General features: G+C 43.3%; 2 long non-coding RNA genes across 2 annotated transcripts in view; both read right to left on the reverse strand.

Annotated features, from left to right (window-relative positions):
- The window catches only part of LOC132013224 (uncharacterized), an 8,398-nt gene extending 1,126 nt beyond the window's left edge, over nt 1-7,272 (reverse strand). The window contains exons 1-2 of the long non-coding RNA XR_009402926.1: nt 7,207-7,272; nt 6,788-6,926 (exon numbers count right to left, since the gene is read on the reverse strand). This is a non-coding gene — a long non-coding RNA (uncharacterized LOC132013224). The remainder of the gene's footprint in view (nt 1-6,787; nt 6,927-7,206) is intronic.
- A 3,253-nt stretch (nt 7,273-10,525) lies between these two features.
- Nucleotides 10,526-12,722, reverse strand: LOC132013223 (uncharacterized). The gene is made up of 4 exons (XR_009402925.1): nt 12,594-12,722; nt 12,230-12,441; nt 11,556-11,644; nt 10,526-11,199 (listed from the first exon to the last, which is right to left on the reverse strand). It is a non-coding gene; the product is annotated as an uncharacterized LOC132013223 (long non-coding RNA).
- Nucleotides 12,723-18,866: the final 6,144 nt, after the last annotated feature.

Genomic DNA, 18,866 nt, shown 5'->3' on the forward strand with positions numbered 1-18,866 from the left:
TTTTTTTTTTTTTTTTTTTTTTTTTTTTTTTTTTTTTTTGTAGTGTAGGGTTTTGATTCCTTTCTTATTTCCTGGTCCATCTTTTTATGTTTTATTAGTTTTTAGTCGTATTCTCAGTAGTTAGTCTAAAGATCACAATTCAACTCTTAACCTAAACACAGCAATCAGTTTTGAATTCATACCACTTTAGCTTCCGTAGTATACAAAAACTCTGCTTCTGTGCAGTGCCAGTCCTCTTGGATGTTGTTATTGTGACAAGTTACATCTTTATGCATTGTGTGCCCGTGAATGTAGATCTGTAATTATTGTTTATGTATTTGCATTTTAAACCATATAGAAGATAAAAATATGATACTGGTTTTGTATTTACCTTAGTAGTTCTAGTTACCGGCGCTCTTTATTCCTTTATATGGCTTCGCATTAGGTCTAGTATCCTTCTACTTCTACGTGAACGTTGCTTCCGGGGAAGGTCTTCAAGTTGCATGTGTGGGACGTGAAGGTGTGAACCAACCAGGGAGTGTCTGGGGAGGGCACCTGGCAGTCTTTTCCCCAGAAGCCTAGATCAGAGCTAAACTCTACCAGAGGACCCTGTTTGGAGCTGGATTCAAAGAACTGCCATTTTCTCCGCCTCATACAGGCTTTGAACTGGGAGTCAAGGCATCTGAGTTATAATCCTGGTTCTGTCCCTAACCAGCCATGAGACCTTGGACCAAATCCCTTATCTTACTGAGGCTTTTCCCCCCTTTATTTGTAAAGTTAGGTGTTCTAAATCAGGTGGTCAAAACTTTTCTGTAGAAGGTCAGATAGTATTTTAGACCTCACAGGCCATAAAGTCTCCATAACAAGTACTCAACTCGACTCTGCCCTTGTAGCATAAAAGCAGCCATAGATGATTGGTAAATGAATGGCTGTGTTCCCATAAAACTTTATTTATGAAAACAGAAAGCAGGCAAATGTGGCCTGTGGGCCAGGGTTTGCCAACCCCTAAGAGTTCTTCTAGCTTTAAAATATTAAATATCTGATGATCTGTACTCTCATTATGGGTATTCTTTTACTCCCTCACACCATTCTAGAACATTATCTCTACCAACAAACACACCATGGCAAAAATTCATGGACCCTATTATGTACCTATAGACCAGGAATTTTTTTTGTACTTATTTATTCCTCTTAGGTGGATATTAATATAATCACCATTTTAATAAGAAGGAATGAAGATAAGTGAGGTTACCTGCCACTTTTCAGGCCATAGTGTTGGCAATAGCAGAAAGCAGCCCAATGGGCCTACAAAACCTTTGCTATGTTTTCTCCATCTCAGGTCTCCTAGAGGAAAGGTTTTTAGCACAGTAGAGAAGCCAATTTTCTTGACAGGAAAAAATATTTCTTTAAAATTTGCTAAAGATTAAGCCACAGACATCCCACACAGACTGCCTACACAACTAAAATGATTAGTTCCTGACTTGAAATGCTATCTCTCAAGATGCAAAGCCAGTAAAAGAATATCTTGATGCCCTCAAAAATCTCCCTATCTTGAACCTTCTTATACTGTTGGTGGGAACGCAAGCTGGTGCAGCCACTCTGGAAAACAGCATGGAGGTTCCTCAGGAAGATAAATATAGAGCAGCCTATGACCCTGCAATTGCACCACTGGGTATTTACCCTGAAGATACAGATATAGTGGAAAGAAGTGGCACCTGTGCCCCAATACTCATTGAAACATTGTCCACAATGGCCAACCTGTGGAAGAAGCTGAGACATCCTTCAACAGATAAATGGATAAAGAGAATATGGTTCATATATATGATGGAACTGGAGGGGATTATGTTAAGTGAAATAAATCATCCAGAGAAAGAGAGTTATCGTACTGCTTCATATGTGCAATATAAGAAATAGTATAGAGGATCATAGGGGATAGGAGGAAAAACTGAATGGGAAAAAAGTAGAGAGGGAGATAAACCATGAGAGACTCTGGATTCTGGGAAACGAACTGAGGGTTGTGGAAAGGGAGGGGGATGGGGGGATGGGGCAACTGGGGGATGGGCATTAAGGAGAGCATGAGATGTGACGAGCACTGGGTGTTATGCACAACTCATGAATCACTGAGCACTACACCAAAGACTAACGATGTACGTACTACATGTTGTCTAAATAAAAATTTAAAAATTAAAAAAAAAAATCTCCCCATCCTTCTGGCAAGACATATGAAAGAATTAGTGAACAAAATACAGTGCCAAATGAATTACAGTAGAAGAGCTTTTGATTACTCTTCACTGACTGCACTGGCCAGATGGATGAACACTTTCCCTCAGCACCACCCTGCCCACAGCACTCTGAGTACCTCTCCAGAGCGGGACCCTTGGGTCTGTGTTAGTACCAATGGAAGCGACAGCAAATTACCACAGACCTAATGGCTTAAAACAACAATCTTCTGTTATCTTACAGCTCTGGAGGTCAGAAGTCCAAAATCAGACTCATTGGGCTCAAGGCAAGGTGTTTGGCCAGGCTGCTTCCCTTCCCTTCTGTAGGGCAAATCTATTCTCTTCCCTTTTTCAGCTTCTAGAAAGCTTCTCTATTCTGGTTCATGGCCCCTTCCTCATGTCACTCCGACCTCTTGCTTTTATAGTTACACAATATACCACCAACTCTGACCCTTCTGCCTCTCTCTTATAAGGACCCTTCTAAGAGATTATGTTGGCTTCATCCAGATAATCCAGGATCATCTCTCCATCTCAAAATCCTTCTCTTAATCACAGCTGCAAAATCCTATTTGCCATGTTGACATGGACAGTAAAACAGCCAGTTATTTTACCAACAAAATGGGCTTATTTGAGAATAGCAAAGGACTTGCAATTCAGAACAAGCAAGCTATAGCAAAAGCCATAGGCAAATCCAGAGAACAAAGGAGAGGAGTGCTCTTTTACAGAGGAACGTTGTTGGGGGAGGGGGGTTGTAAGGGGGGGAAGTTGGGAAGGCTTTTATAAACAAAAAGTCCATCAGAATAAACTGGGAGTTCAAACTGTACTGGCTTTCCATAGGCTGAGTTGTGACCGTCTATCATTGTCTGGGCTGTTGCCATGCAAAGAGAAAAATCTTCCTTTCTCTTGCTGGAGTAGTAAAGTAGTATCAACTACCAACATGCCTCTCTTCCTGTTGATGTCCTTAACTGTGGATTCCTCCCGTTGGGGTCTGTCATTGATACCAAGTGGTAGTGCCTGAGGGCTCCCCCTTCTGGCCTCCGGAGTCCATGTTCAGTGAGGTTTCCCTTTATGAATTTTCATAGCCATATAAGGTAACATTCGTAGGTTCCTGGGATTAGGAGAGGGGCAATGTTGGCAGGTCTCCCCCACCCCCAACTTCCTCTCTCACAGATGAATCATACTCTTAGCAACAGTTGGTTGTGGTTGTTTCCAGCCCTGTTTGGGGACTTGTTCTTGTAACTACCTAATTTAACTTAAATATTAGGAAGCCAAGTGAAATCTGGGGGCAAAAAGAATGAATTGCAGTGTCTATGGAACAAATTAAATAAATGAAGGCAAGTCCTTTTAAAAATGTGGTCAAATTAGGTGTGGCCAGAAGTCTGTGCAAATATGAGAAAAAAATATCAGACCCAGAAGAATTAAACCATGTGTGACTGGGATGGCTGAGTAAGAAAGCTGAAGCAGAGCACTTCTCAGTGGAGAACGACTTGAACAGGCCTCACGTAATGAAACAAAACAAAACAAAAAATTGATCAACACTTGTATTTAGATGTTTTTATTAAAAGTTTAAAGCGGAGATATTTAAATTATATTCCCACTTTAACTAAGTGTTTAGGTTAACTATCTGATCTCTCTCCAGTCTTATTAAATTTGATTCAAGGCTTTAGAGATGATATTAATTATTTAGGGCTACACAAATTGGGGAAAAAGCTTTTATCAAGAGCGGGGCTTAAACTACTCCTTGAAAGTTATATAGGACCCGAGTCGGTGAATGGGGGGTCAGGGAAGGCACATGGGGTAAAGCAACATATTCACAACTATTGGGTAGAAATAAGTAAGAATGATCTTTTTTAAAAAACAGTAATCTCTACACCAAGTGTAGGGCTCAAACTCACAACCTTGAGATCAAGAGTCGCATGCTCTGATATGGTATTGATCAAATCTCTGACCTGAAATGAAATGGAAAAAAAAAAAAAAGGGAAAGAAGGGGTGGGGGAAGAGTCGCACACTCTTCAGACTGAGCGCCAGCCAGTTGCTCTAGGAATGATTATAACTCCTGAGGCAGAACCTTGATAGTTCCAGGGGATTTCTTCCCCACAGCATCAGCAACACCAGGAAGCTGGCTAGAAATTTGGACTGTCAGGCTTCACCCCAGACCCACTGCCTCAGAATCTACAATTCAACAAAATCCCCAGGTATTTTATTTGCACTTAACCTGGGACAAGGGCTACTTTAGAGAGAGCAGGAATCTTCTTACACTGAACCCAAGAGTCAATATGGTACACCAAGACAGAATGGCAGCTGAGTTTATTAAGTACCTACTATGAGCCGGGCAAACGACCAAATGCTTTGCAAAGCCTGTCTTACTTAATTCTCAACTGTCCCAGTCTAGTGAAATAGAGGTGATCTTTATTCTCAATAACAAAACAATCTTCTCTGCTCTCTGCTATCCCTTTGGTTGAACTTGGTAGAGAGATTACTTTAGCGTCTTGGGGCACCTGAGTGGCTCGATCGATTGAGCATCTGCCTTCAGTTCAGGTTGTGATCCCAGGGTCCTGGGATCAAGTCCCATGTCCAGGTCCCTGCTCAGCGGGGAACCTGCTTCTCCCTCTCCTCCTTGCTCATGCTCTCTCTCACTCTCTCTCTCAAATGAATAAATAAAATCTTTAAAAAAAAAGAATACATTAGTGTCTCAAAACCCCAAATGACTGCTTTTTAAAATTCAATATGTAAAATATTTTGACATAGTATTTTTTGCTCCCTTTGTTCCTTGGGTTGCAAACTCTTGTGGTTGGGATGATCTCAGATACCTTGATAATTTCAACCTATTAGAAATGAGAAGCAACTCAAATGCATTCTGGTTAGAACAGGGTTTAAAAAAGAACAGTATGTAGTAAGAAATACATACTGTTAAGTGGCCTTTAGGAATGATAAATTAGGTTGAGCCAGATCTTAGAGAGTGGTAACCGATTCTGGGTACTCTTGTCCATACTAGGGAAAGATAAAATTGTTTTTCCTTCTTCTTGCTTCTCCCTGAGCACAGGGCTCAGCCCCACTGAACAGGATAGAAGAAGTACAGTCAGGGGGTGGCAGAAAGAGGTTCCCTACGACCACTCCAAGTGCTGAGTGGCAGGCTCACTGCTACTGGGCTTAACCCCGGAACTAAACCTCATTGTGATGGGGGTGTGGAGGCACTGAGGGGCTGGCAGGGTTGGGGAGTGAGGGGCATCCCTCTGCCTCAGACTTCCAGGGAGCACACACTGTATTCCAGAATCAGAAATCTGAGTGTGGGAAGAAGAGGCTTGGCCCTGGAGAAAGGGAAATGGGGATCCTGGGTCTGGAAGTTAAAAAGATCAGGCTGTGCTTACTTACAGACCCTAATTCAATGGGCTCTTTCTTTGACAGCTCCCAATAGAGCCACACACAATTTCTGAATCGAAGAAAAATTCCTGTAAAGCAAGGGATCCTCCCTGCCTTTATACTCTACCACCTGAAGCCTTCCAGGGAGTATACTGTGTATCTAATTAGTCTATTTAAAAATACTTAAAAAGCTTGGGGCACCTGGCTGGCTCAGTTGGAAGAGCATGGGAGTCTTGATCTTGGGGTTGTGAGTTCTAAGCCCCCACACTGGATGTTGAGATTAGTAAAAAATAAATAAGTAAACAAACTTAAAAGAAATAGAAATACTTTAAAAGTTCTATATATGTATTATTTAGTATTGTTTTTATATTATTTTAAAAATTTACTTAAATGATATAATACATTCTGAAATTTTTCATTCAGTGACTCAATATTATGTTCAGAGATTTATATTGAGATTGATGTATTTTATAAATTATGTATTGTATTTCATCTTTTTAAACTAACTATATGGTGTTGTAATTTATGAATATATCACATTTTATTTATCTATTCCTCTACTGAGGGGCATTTAGTTTGCTTCCACCTTTCACTATTTTTTTAAAGAATTTTTATTTACTTATTGGACACAGAGAGAGAGATCACAAGTAGGCAGAGCAGCAGACAGAGGTGGCGGGGGAGCAGACTCGCTGCTGAGCAGAGAGCCTGATGCGAGCCTAGATCCCAGGACCCTGAGATCATGACCTGAGCCAAAGGCAGAGGCTTAACCCACTGAGCCACCCAGGCACCCCATATTTCACTATTTCAATTGTTCAGTTATATGAATAACCTTGTATTTTCTTCTTGAGCACAAGAGCGGAATTTTCTCTGGGATTTATACCCAGACATTCTGCAGTTTTTCTTAATTTTTTTTTTCTTAAAAGAGAGACTATAAGTATCTGCTTAGTGCGCAGAATGGCTGTTTGGAACGAGTAACCCTGTAAATATAAAAATGCTTTGTATATTGTGACATATCATATAAATAAACAGCATTATCACTCACAACTTAGTATAGTGATCTCTGCAATCTGGCTTACTGGAGATCCTTATATTTGGGGGACTGGGAGCTTTCTTCCAATGACAATATCTTCACCATCACAGAATAAACTTTTTAAAAAACATTACATTACTTCTAAAATAAAGTTGAAATCTGAAAATTACTTTACCCCTCTCCCCGAGCGGGGCTGTACCTCTGTCCTTCCTTGAAAGGAGGTCCTGGGCCATGGATCTCCACGTCGTCCATCTCCTTTTGCTGCTTGGATCCATTCTCCATGTGTATTGAGAAAGCAGGTTTTTCAGGATTCCAGTGGCCTCTCTTCTTAAGGTACACTTTTGGAGAAACAAATTTTGTCCCCATCACGACAGTTGGTCTTGGGCCACAATTGATCTGAATCATTTTCCTCCTTCACTATTCTAGATCCCCCTCACCCTTGGTTACCTCCTCTTCTGGCCTTGGAGACTTACCTGGGGGCTTGAACTAGCTGTCATCAGTGAGGGGCCTGAGCCCTGGTCCCCATTTCCTTCTCAGGTCAGGTTTCTGTACCTGTCCATTTACAGTCATGATTGGGCACGTATTTCACCCTGTCCCATTGTTCAAGAATAGCCTTACCCAATCCTGATGATCAGGGTCAGTTATCCCTGCCAAAACGGTGACTTCTCTTCTTGCCTGCTGGTCCCTGGACACAAGAAGTGCAAAGTGTTTGGGCAACAGCTGTATTTTATTATTCCATGCACTTATTCTGGGTTCCCTGAGTCCTCTTTGGGGCCAAGGACCTCGAATCCTGCAAAGCCCAGCAATGTGGAGATAAGAAACACAAAGTCCCTCGAAAGTCAGTCAATGAGAATGATGGTAAATAGGGCCAACTGGGCTTATTGATTCTTCCTGTTGGGGACACAAATCTACCTGAAGATGTTGGTTCAATGCACATGCTGCACTCTCCAGGATGCGTCCTCCCAGAGTAAAGTCTCTAGCTGGGACTTCAGCTCTGTCTTTTGCAGGGTGTTCCAACCCCACTGGGCTGGCAGTGTCTTGGGGGATAGGATCAGTGGATCCCATAGTCATGGCCTGTTTCCACCACTCCTCTCTGGTTAAGTTGGTTCCCTTGTCTGACACAATGTGGGATCTGGTTCGTGTGAGTCAAACACTGTGTAAGTCCTCAGATAGTGGTGCTGGATGAGGCTGTACAGGTAGAAGAGGAAAGCTCATCCCAGAATATGGTCCTATGGGAACAAACTGTTGGCCCTTCCAAAATGGAAGGGACCTAATGTGTCCAACTTGCCATCAAGTGGCCAGTTGGCCTCATTGAGGAATGAGGGCCTCAGTACTGATCTCTGCTGAAGATCAATTGGCCATTGGACAGTAGCCTCGCTATATCAGTCTTGGCAAGTGTTGGAAGTACAGTGAGTCCTTGCTTTGCAAGGTTCCAAATTATGCACAAACTTCAGCTGAATGACACCAGTCCCCAACAACTGTGGTTCAAATTTCAGTTTTAACAGTATGTTAACTGTGCATAGAGTACAAGCCCAACATTAGCTCTTTAGTCCACAAATCACTATGTAAATAGAAGATGCGTGTCATGATTAGTACTGATCACATCACTTCTTTTAAAGTCATTTGGCAATTGTTCACTGCCATTCTTTGCTCAGTTCACACACAGGCAGCCAAGCATCTAGTTGTGTTGCCTGTTTTCCCAGGAGAAACCCATGGTACAGTTGACAATAATGGATGCCCGAAAGAGGGAATTGGCCAACTGTCGTGGCCGGTGTGACAAAACGACCAGGAACGTGAGGGTAAGAGGATGAAGAAAAGAACTCGAGAAGCAGAGAGATGGGGGCAGGAGGAGCACTGAGGAGGATGTCCAATAGTGCTAAGTTTATTCAAAGCATTAAGGCCATATATATAGTGATAATAGGAGAAGCAATACATCTGTATCTAGTTAAACAACCACAAGTTCCCAATAATAAGTTTCACATTTGACTATAAGCAGACCTCATGATGCCAAATGTACAATTGTTCTGTATTGATACAGCAAACCTGAAAGTAATTTATGGGCTGTACTAGGGCAGCAAGGACCAGCCACGAACTTATGACCCCAACCAAATTGTTTAGCAAGCGTGTGGGAAGTCACGTAGGCGAGAGCACAACACATAGCACAGACCCTTTCTCAGTGCTACTCAAATTTTCCTGTCCTAAACCTTTGTTAGGTTATTTGGACTTTAAAGGAGGCACAAGTCAGGGCCTGGTTTGGTCCTCAAGACTTATTGCAGCCTCCCACAGCCAACAAAGATGAAAGCGCAGCAGGAAATTCCAAAAGGGATAATGCTGGAAGTGCAATTTGAGTCAAAGGAACTACAGAAGAAAGAACTGACTGTGGGAGCACGTGCCCAGCTGCTTCTAGGTAGACGAACAGCAGAGGAACTTAGTGAAGGCCAAAGGTAGCAACAGGACTGAGAAAGTGGGAGGAGCTGGGGCACCTGGGTGGCTCAGTGGGTTAAAGCCTCTGCCTTCAGCTCAGGTCATGACCCCAGGGTCCTGAGATTGAGCCCCACATCAGGAAGCCTGCTTTCCCCTCTCTCTCTCTGCCTGCTCTCCGCCTACTCGTGATCTCTGTCTGATAAATAAATACATAAATAAATGGAAAGGGGGAGGAGAGAGAGGATGGAGATGTCCCAGAGGAAGTGGACCTGGCAAACACTTTGCTGAAACAACTCTTCGAAATTTTTCATGCAATTCAATTTCAATTTCACTAGAATCGCAAAGTGTTAACTGTGGAAAGCTAATCCAGACCTAGAAAAGAATATAACAGTTCTCCACAGAGGCAGAAAAAGATGCTCTCTCCATCTCGAAAAGTATGCAAGAACATAAACACTGTCCAAACTATTCCTGCTAACTTTACTGACGCAGGAATAAACTGCTAATTTCCAGGCTTTCTCATGTTTCAAGTTACAGTTTACTAAATATATATTAGCTGTACTATTGTTTTTCAGTTCCCTATACATTTATAACCAATAGTAACACAGTTTTTAATATTTTGACAAAACCTTATTTTTAAATCTGATTTTTATTATTTTTTTTAATTCATTTTTTTGGGACAGAAGTTTTTTTGTTTTTTTTTTTAAGATTTTATTTATTTATTTGACAAAGAGAGATCACAAGTAGGCATAGAAGCAGGCAGAGAGAGAGAGAGAGGAGGAAGCAGGCTCCCTGCTGAGCAGAGAGCCCGATGCGGGACTCGATCTGAGGACCCTGAGGTCATGACCTGAGCCGAAGGCCGTGGCTTAACCCACTGAGCCACCCAGGCGCCCTGGGACAGAAGTTTTAAAAGTTGGAGTACAATCATAATTTTTCCCGTTGATTGTTAACTTTGCTTTGCATGGTTTTGGGGTGTATGGGTTTTTTTTTTTTTTTAAGATTAACTTATTTATTTGAGAGAGAGAGAGAGATTGCGTGCACAGGCTGGGGGCAGGGGAAGAGGGAAAGAGAGTCTCAAACAGACTTTGAGCTGAGCACAGAGCATGATGCGGGGCTTGATCTCATGACCCAAGATCACGACCTTAGCCGAATTCAAGAGCTGGACACTTAACCGACTGCATCATTGAGATGCCCCTGGGTGCATGGTCATTTTTACCACCCCGCATTTACTGTACAAGGCGAAAACCACCTTTATGTGTTCTTGGAAATATTCTACGCCTCCGTCTCTGTCACCGTGGCCTCTCCACTCATGAGCCCATCATGCCAGTCCTACGGTGGCCAATGGCTTAGGAAGACCAGACTCTGAGAAGTCAAAAATCTTTGGAGACGTTCACCAAAACGTCTCATTCCATCTGTTCAGATTAAAGGATTTTCTAACCTAGGCCTTGATCTTGACACAGACCTGCCTTCATTTTTTTTTTTTTAAGATTTTATTTATTTATTTGACAGACAGAGATCACAAGTAGGGAGAGAGGTAGGCAGAGAGAGGAGGAAGCAGGCTCCCCACTGAGCAGAGAGCCCGATGTGGGGCTCGATCCCAGGACCCTGGAATCATGACCTGAGCCGAAGGCAGAGGCTTCAACCCACTGAGCCACCCAGGCGCCCCTGCCTTCATTTTTTTATGAAGTCCAATCTCTGAGCTGAAGAAGTCCAACACTTCTCTTGTCCCAACGCTGCCGGACTGAAGGAGCATCTTCGAATATCCACGAGCCTTCTGGCTTTCGCACCTCCATCTCAAACTTGGTTTTCACTTCAGCGGCTCCTCAACATTGTGTAGCTGTCAGTGAGACTTGGCAATAGCCACCCAATCCCGTTACCTTTGTCTCTACCTTTTCCTTCCAAGTCTCAAATAACTTATCTGTTGCACCCACAAGTGTATTTGCTCCTCCTGGTACCCGTGCCCAAATCATCCCCCACCCCGCCCACTGTGGGAGATATAACAGCTGAATGGCCACTGGTATTAGCAGCCACCAGTGATGGGTGGGGTCCTCACGGCCAGCCCGGTGGTGTGGGATCCACTTCTGAACCCTCACTTTATTGCCTGCTTTTGGGGATCACCCTCAGCACCAACTGTTACAGCTTAGAGTCTTTGAGAGTTTGGGGTGCAAGATGTTTAACAGAGACTAGCACCTGTAAAAGGATGTGAGAGGAAGCAGGACAGCTTTGAGGAAGAAGTTAGCTGCTACACCCACCCAACAAAGCCTTTAGCAATATAACAGAAAAATCTGGAGCATGCACTTAATGTCATCCTCTCCCTAGTTAGGCCAAAACTGTTACGTTTTAATATCCCCACTTTTCTCAGTCACCAGACTCAGGATCTCCCGGGCAGGCATGACCTTGGATGAAGCAGTTTAAGCAGCTAAGGCCCCACCTAGAAGGAGCTGACCCCGCTGGGTAGCGCATCCCTCCTTGAAGGGGGACCTGGGCCACACCTCTGTGTCTGCCCCTCAAGGGAGAGACCTTCCTCCCTCCACACTCTGCCTTACCTGACAGCATCAACGATGTTCATTCCAGTTGTAAACCTATCGTAGAATACCCCAGAACTGGAGTCAAGTCTAAGAGCATAAATCTCATCCTGAGAATGGAAACCAGAAGTCATTTATTCATACATTTTGGAGAAAAAGCCACTTTTTATTATTTCTTTATCACAACATGGATACTAGCAAAGAAAATAGGCATTTATATTTTCCTCTTTTAAGTCTCCAAGAACAAAAATCTTGAATGATTTTTCCTTGGAAGAGCAGAGTCATCTAGTAAACGCTGTTGCTAATATGCAATTAAACTGTACAAAATTAAACACATCTCATATGACTGTCACGGGGCCCTCTGAAGAGCTGAATCACATACACAAAAGAAAACTCCTCTAGAAGAATAACAGAAACATGGAAACCGAGAGGAAGTCTCCCTGTTAAAGACCCAGCAGGAAGGGAGCTTGGAGGTTAGCCACGACCTAAATTCCTACAGTGCTGAAATAACACAATTTTAGTCAACCAACCAATGTTTACTTGGCATTGTTGCCTCTGAGGTTGTGCGGGGTCCTGAGGGGAAGCTGAGGGCCACCGAGACTGACCGGCTCCTCCAGGGTCCCCCCAGGGTCATGCTGCTGCCCAAACCAGGGCTGAAGCCCAGGCCTCCCAACTGCGAGAACAATGCACCTTACCCTCTTCAGGTTGCTTTTGCTTCTTCAGGGAGTGATGAGTTTGGTATCCATGTGGAAATAAAACAGCAAAATCAGAGCTATCTCTTCTTTTCTTCCATAACGCTGCTCCTTTTTTGAGATCCCCTTCCGCGGATGCCAGCAGAGGGCACTGACTCTGGGTGTGCTTTCCACCGCCAGCCACACCTTCTCGGCCACAGCCAGCCTTACCTGCGCTGCAGGGAACCGGATTTCCCTGGTGATCCTGCCCGCATCGCCCCCCTCCCCCCACCAACCACGGCAGCCCTTAATCTATGACTGGCAGGAATGGGTTATACCTGTTCCCATCCCTGTCCTCTGATAGGACAACCCTTGAGGTGTGACTTACCCCTCCCCAAGTCACCTCTGTTTCACGTCACTCCCTTACATGGTCCTTTTTCCTGGGAACACTCCCTGATACATCATTTTCTTATGAATTTTCCTGGTCCCAGAATCTGTTTCCAGTAGAATACAACTGTAAAACCACCAACTCTGAAATAATATTATTGTATCAAGACTTGTTATTAAGATAATATAATCCATTTATTATTATTATTCTCGATTTAAGACATGTTATTGAGCCTCTCATATCTAAATTCCCTCCTGTGTAAACGTGGAAACTTCTCTCTTCCTCCCTCCCTCCCCATCCCCCATCCCAACTGCCTGTTTGTATGTGGGCGTAAATTGGGGGCTTGGCACTCAATTAGAGAAGCTGGCCAGGTCAGTGCTCTGGTGTGCAGTGAGACTACAGCCAGATAACTTGCTGACGTGTCTGTTACTAATGCTGATGACTAAAGGGTGAAAAAAATGTTTTTCAAATCTGGTGCATCAGTGGGCCAAGAGAAATGATATTTTTTCACACCCCTCATGGGACTAGACCACTGAAGGGTTTTATAAGCACTTGTTGGCAGACTGGAAAACACAGCCAGGTAACTCTCAGAGGGGACAGGAGCTATGCAGGGGACAGGGTGGAAAGTAGTAGCTGAAGGGGAGGAAGTGGAAGAGGCAGAGGCTGAAGCGTGGAGTTGGGACCTGGCGCAAGGACTGGGGGCCTGGTCCAGTGAGGTCCTAGGAGCTTAGAGAGAGTGGGATGCGATGGCCGATGGCTGTAGGAAGGCCTGGGGGCATCACTAGAAAAGGTGAAACTGCAAGGGGACACAAGACAAATAAACATCCAGGGAAGAGAAACTTCCAAAACATTTGTGATCCCTTACTAACTGCCAGGCAATATGGTGGGTAACTGTCAGAGACTTTCGGCTAAAAAACTCTAACCCATCCCATTTGTGTAAGAAGAGCCTGTACTGGCCAACCATGGTGATTGGAATTTCCACAATTAATCAAGCCATTTGATTACGGCAATATTTCCCAACCTGTACCCAAGGCACAAGGACCTTGAATTCATGACCATGAACTTGCACGAAGAAAACATTTTTATCTTTATATTCATTCTCATCAAACAGAAAGCTTAATTATGAATGTAGTCAACAAAGCTTAACACTGCCTAAGACTTTGTCATCAATAGAAATTGTAGATATTTTCAAGTTGCTATGAATATTTCAAAATATTGCTTATACTCCCTATACTTTAAAATGAAGAAAACAACTAAACATGCCTCTAGACTTTGTTTTCTAGTATATTAATAAAGAAGAACACGTGACTCTTGCACCTTTTAGAACATATTTGAGAGCAGTATTTCAATACAATTGGTTTCCTTTTTATTTTATGAATTTAAAACCATTATTCTGAAAAGGAATCCATGGAAGGGGAAAAAAAAAAGTAATGAAGGCATTGAAAGTCACAGATAAAGGCTCACATGAGTAATTGCTACCGGTTTCCTCTTACAGTCACTGGAAGAGCTTCATCCCCTCCCCCACCCCACCAAGAAAAGATACAACAGAAAAAGTGACTATTGATGAAGGGAAAAAGAGGAGAAAGACCTGCTTCAGAGGACAGAGCTGGATGTTAGCCCCACACCTGGGGAATCTTCAGCACGCTGGGAGAACATGCTTCACAAAACAGAAAGCCTGAATATCTGTTACCACAACAAACAAACAAACTTCTTTGCAGAGTGATGTGGGTTGAAGGATGGGTCAGCCAAAACGTGGGTGTTTGTTAAAAATATAGATTTTCAGGCCTCGAGTTGAGCCTTAGGAATCCGTATTTTTAACCAGCACCCCAGGAGATTTGGGGATAAAAACCTAATCCAGGAGTCTTGACTATATAAGAATGTTGGGATAGAAGAGAATGCTGTAGCTTTCCAGGGAACAACTCAGATGTCCTTGACCGGCTAATTTATACCTGACATCCCAAGAGATGGAGATTGCATCCCTGTGTGTTATAATTCAGGCCCCTACTGGGGCAAGGGGACCTTCCCCCTCCAGGATTTTTGAATCCTCTGTCATTCATTAATGTATGGTGCCAAATTTTTCAAAGCACCAGGTTGATAGGGCTTTTCTTGGACTAAATGAATCTTTTTAAGTTGCTCTAAATTCTAACTCTGCTTCCTATCTCAGTTTTATAAAGGGTGAAATATTTACTTATTATCAAATCCTTATTATGTAAATCATAACGTCCTAACCTTGGTGTGACTGAATGCAGTTTGGGATTTGGGGGGAAGTTCTGAGGAGTAAATCCACAGTATGTTTTGGAGTGAGATTTAAATTGCTAATTTCTTTCCTAGAGTTGGAATGTGAGTAAGCCTTGTCCCAGACTTAGCATGCAAACCACGTAGTTAACATTCCTATGTAGTAATGGGTCTCTTAAGTTGTGTTTTGGTTTGAGAAACAGCAAGAGTAAATACAGCACTAGGGGAAAACTGTCGTTGATTTTAAAAGGGATAAAAACTTATGAGGAGCTCTTGCCCACCAGAAAAGAGCTTTCTCTTTAGTCTGCCATATGATTTTATTCCTCTAATCATCTTGGAAAGAACTTTTTCCCTAATGCTATTTGACTTCTGCATTTTGGTGCCTAGAACAAGGAAGTGAAGAGCGCTCTCTCTCTCTCTCTCTCTCTCTCTCTCTCTCTCACACACACACACACACACAAAACATAAAGAACAAGCATATCACTGCATATATGTGATTTGGAACAATGACACAATTATTTGCCTAAGACTCAGAAAGTTGCGCTGCGGACGCTGTGAGGAACCAGAACTGGGTCTCTCCTTTCCCAAGCCCAACGGTAATCTTAGGCACTCCCCCCACATTCATTCTGTTTTGAGCAGACAAGACATGACATTTTGACCGGAAGCAAAATCTCATTGAGACATTTCAATGGTGTAATTAGTGACAATTCAGCTGATTTGTATTGGGCACCTTCCACACATATACCAGGGTCTGGGCCCAGCCCTGCTCGTGGACTCCTCATAGGAACTCCATTAGGTAGATTTTACCATCCACATTTTATAAGTGGCTGACACAGAGTAAGCATCCATTGAAGAGTACTTACTGTTTTATTTATTTTTATTTATTTTAAAGATTTTATTTATCCATTTGACAGAAAGAGACACAGCGAGAGGTCACACAAGCAGGGGGGGATGGGAGAGGGAGAAGCAGGCCTCCTGCTGAGCAGAGAGCCTGGGAGGGGGAGTGCTTGATCCCAGGACCCCGGGGATCAAGACCTGAGCTGAAGGCAGACGCTTAACAACTGAGTCACCCAGGAGCCCCTGAAGAGTACTTACTGTTTTAAATCATTATTATCGCTTTCATGAATAACTTCCATATGAGGTAACCAGAACACTTCCAGACTCTTACTTGGGCCTTGGTAAATTTAGGCCCAGTTTTGCTAGCGGGAGACAGGGAGAAGCCAAAGGGGAGTCTAGTGTATACCCAAGGCTGAAGGGAGGAAAATGTACGTACATTTTCCACGTACAAGGAGTACATGGAAAATGAGGAGCACATTTGCATGTCTGGATTGAAGAGTTTGGAGAGAGGCATGTTTGGAGCCATGCCTGGAAAGATAACTTGGGTCTCCTTTTGAAACCTTCCTAGGCCTGGGGGTTTGGACATGAATTTAAAGGCAGTGGGAACTCACTGAAGATATCTGACTTGGGAAGCTGTTTTGGAGTATGTGGGAAGGACTGGGGACCAGGCAGGGGGAAGGCACAGAGAGGAGTATATTTTAGAAATACTGCAGTATTCCAGGTCTGAAGAGATAAAGTCAGAGCCTGAACCAGGATAGTGGCTGTAAGAACAGAAGGAAGGGGTATGTGTAAGAGACATTATGCAAGAGGGCTTGTTAGGACTCGAAGCCAGATGAAGATTGTGGGGAAGATGGAGAGATCAAAGAGGATCGTAATCAAGATCTTAATCTCGAAAGAGCTACAGTATCATTTCCAGATAAAGGAGATGGTGTTCAGATATAAATTGGTAGGTCTGACTTTGAACACACTGATTTTGATTAGAGTGCAATATCCAGGAGAAATTGTCTGCTAAGCAGCCACAAACTCTAGTAAGATGGGAGAAATGGAGAATGGAGAGTCCATTCTTTATTTTTTAAAACATTTTATTTATTTATTTGACAGAGAGAGATCACAAGCAGGCAGCGAGGCAGGCAGAGAGAGAGGGAAGCAGGCTCCCTGCTGAGCAGAGAGCCCGATGCGGGGCTCAATCCCAGAACACTGGGATCATGACCTGAATCGAAGGCAGAGGCTTAACCCACTTAGCCACCCAGGCACCCCGAGTCCATTTTTTAGAAAGACTCATCTTTCTTCTTTTTAAAGATTTTATTTATTTATTTATTTGAGAGAGAGAGAGCGAGCAGTGAACAGGCACGAGCAGTGGGGAGAGGCAGAGGGGGAAACAGGCTCCCCGCTGAACAGAGACCCTGATGTGGGGCTCAATCTCACAACCCTGAGATCACGACCTGAGCTGAAGGCTGCTGCCTAACCGACTGAGCCACCCAGGCATCTCTGGAAAGATTCATCTTTCGTGGGTAGAGGAGGAAGGGAGCCGTTGAAGGAGAGGGAGAACAGTTTGGATATGTAAGGAAGAAAAGTGATATAGTCAACAAGTGTCAGGTAAGCCAAGCGAGGAGACAGATTCAGCTGGGGGTGGTGGTGGCCAAAGAGGACAGTGGTGGCCACTAGACATTTGTGGGAGCCACTCACCTTCTTCTGACCTTCCTGCATCTGAAAGGCATACGTGGAGGTTATAGGGGCTTAGGAGAGAGAGGGTAGCTCTGTGGAGTAAAGACTGTAAGTCTTACATTGATGTTTTTATTCCCAGCCCCACAAATAAACATCACTTGTGGTCAGTAGCACCATCTGTGAATATGGCAAGTCTATCGTTTTATTTTTCCCAGTCATTGTCAACAACATCTTGAACCATCCGGATGCAGTGGCTGCAAATACAGAAACACAGACTCAAACTGGTGTTGACAATGAATCAGAAGTGCTGAGGTAGAGTAGATGTTGCCTTTGGTTGATTAGAGGCTCAACAAAGTAACTAAGGACCCAAGTATTTCCCATTTCTCCTCTCTGCTGTCCCCAGTGGAAACTTCTTCCTTAGAAAAGTAGCAAGATGTTTGCTACGGTTCCAGATATCACAGAATCATAACTACTTGGAGGAAGGAGACCACCTTTGCCTGGACCACCCTTGGAGGAGGCAAGAAACTTGCCAAAGCATCGCAGCAGACTTCCCCTCATGCCTCATTGGCCAGAAATAGGTCATCATACCTGACACAATCTTGGTAAGGGTAATGGCATTACCTTCAGAGGAATCAGATCTATTCCTGATAATTTCCTCTGAAATACTTGACTCTACTGATGGGTCTCTGGACAAAACTAGGATTCTGTTACAAAGGAAGGAGGAGTGAACGGATCCCGAGTGGGCAACTCTTAAGTGCAGGTCACATTATCAGTCTTTAGGAGTACAAAGAAATATTTGCTTAGGGTCCCCATCTGAAAGGGCCGTTTAATGTAGTTGGTGGTAGACATTCCAAAAAACGACAGCAGATTTTTTAGTACAGTTTTGACACACAGCAGGCATTTATGAATATTTGTTGGGTGCACAAATACTGCACTCTAAATGCTATATGAATAATAAAACCATGCACATAGATTCACATCTGTTATTGGACCAGTTCTAGTGCAAAGATTTAACAAATTTAATGAAGTTCTATTAAAATACGCATACACAAAGGGCACCTGGGTGGCTTAGTCAGTGAAGTATCTGACTCTTGGCTTCGTCTCAGGTCATGATCTCAGGGTCTCTGTGTCTGGTGTGGAATCTGCTTGAGATTCTCTCTCTACCTCTGCCTCGACCCCTCTCCATGCTCATGCTCACTCACTCTCTCAAAAAAAAATCAATAAAATCTTAAAACATAAAATAAAGTGCAGACAACCAAGCCACAATTCCCCAGAATTCGAAGTCCGTTTTTTTTTTTTTTTTCATGGCTCCACAAACAGGTCTTTTTAACAAGAAGCCTAAGGGTTTCTAGTACAAGTTCTGTGGGTGATACGGAGGGTAGACTGACGGGTGCGGTTGGGGTAGGTAGGCACAATTTCTTAAAAAAGCATTGAATGAATCATCAAATTAAACAGCTAGTGATTAACTTTCTGATATTTGTAAAGTGGTTGCAAGGATTTACAAAATAGTATTTTACACTTCTTATCAAAGAACCA

Source organism: Mustela nigripes, chromosome 3 (genome assembly GCF_022355385.1).
Source record: "Mustela nigripes isolate SB6536 chromosome 3, MUSNIG.SB6536, whole genome shotgun sequence".
Classification (NCBI taxonomy): Eukaryota; Metazoa; Chordata; class Mammalia; order Carnivora; family Mustelidae; genus Mustela; species Mustela nigripes.